Here is a 1,705-nt window from a genome sequence, read left to right on the forward strand (position 1 = left end):
AATTTTTAATTTTTTAATTTTATTTTATTTTTCATAATACATAGGTACATTCAAATATACATATTCATTTCATTTATACATTTATTATATGTATTACGGTTCTTTAGGCATGGCCTGTGTTGAGCCGAATACTAACCTGTTAATACAATTTTTATATTTATTTTTTATTTTAATTTTTTTTAATTTTTATATTATAAACATAACATACAGGAGATACAAAAATGATTCAATGAATTTATTTTTTAGCATCTTAAAGTCTTATTATCTAGGAAGATTATTGAAGTACTTGGTTACCAAATATTTAAAATTCTGTTGGAATTGCTTGGTATTGCATTTCGGTATTGTAACAAAAATTTTATTTATTTATTTTTTTATTTATTTAATTATTTATTTTAATAATACATAGATACATTCAATATACATATTCATTTCATATACACATTTATTATACGTATTACGGCTCTTTAGGCATGGCCTGTGTTGAGCCGAATACTAACATGGTAATGCAAAGTTTATATATATTTTTTTTAAATTTTTAATATACATATATTTTTTTTTAATGATTACATTATAAACATAAGATACAGGAGATACAAAAATAATTTATGTTTTAAGGTTTTTCAGTGTGATAATTACACCTGGACTTTAATTAATTCACTTTCCACCTTGTCCCTTCCAATGTTAAGTAACCATCGACGGACACTGTTCTTAAAGACCTGATCACTCCTGGAAATTTTAATGGTTTCGGGCAGCAAATTAAATATTTTTGGAGCGAGGAATGAAAAATTTTTTTGGGCAAAACTTGTTTTAATGGCTGGGCCAATGTAGTTTTTATTTAATGCTGCCCGGGTTCGAATAGTTTGTTGCGTTCTAACCTTTTCCATTTTATTCCAGAAGTGAATCAGTACTTCCTTGACGAACAGTTGCCGTACGTCTAGTACCGTATAGCTTGTAAATAGCTCATTGGAAATGTTTGCTTGTTTTGATTTGACTTATTTCACAATTCAAACACTTATCATACAGTAATTTGTGGCATATAATTAATTGCTTTTTCCACTGTATTCAGTCTTTTTCATCCTTATTTTGCCAACTTCTTTCACTTCCGTACAAAATAGTAAATTTATTTTAACACACATGGTTAAAATTAATTATGTATAAACTTTAGAAAGTAAAATTTGATGAAGATTCTCATTTGAATGCTGTAATGAACGCAAATTGTTAAACAAGTTGATGTTTATCTTGTGATTTCCAAGGCAGAAGAGCTCTCTTACCCTCATATAAGGTTTTGAGGCTTTTCGGGTGTTTGTGAAGGGTTTGTGTAGCGAAGCCGTGAATTTGTTCAAATACTTATGTCAGTTTAGTTGTTGTTTCAGAAATTCAGTGTAGTTATAAGTACGACTGTCACGATATTGTATTTCACACATATGTCGATTAATATATTTATATCGCTCACTCCTTTCAAGAACGTCATAAATCAAAAAACTTAATTTTTCAGGAGAACGTTATTAATGTTTGAAAATATAATACAATGTATTAAAAATATATATAAAGCCACCTACTGAACTTTTTACTGTGCAACAGATCTTTTTAGGTAAAACCTGAAGGTTTTTTTCTCCATTTGAAAAATATTTAGTATATTTAAAAAAATAATTAAACAATACCTTTTCTTCAAAATTCAAAAACAACTTTTTCTGCCCTGTAGCGG

The sequence above is a fragment of the Brachycentrus maculatus genome, unplaced genomic scaffold, assembly GCF_059751285.1.
Source record: "Brachycentrus maculatus isolate JH-2025_06_01 unplaced genomic scaffold, ASM5975128v1 h1tg000788l, whole genome shotgun sequence".
Classification (NCBI taxonomy): domain Eukaryota; kingdom Metazoa; phylum Arthropoda; class Insecta; order Trichoptera; family Brachycentridae; genus Brachycentrus; species Brachycentrus maculatus.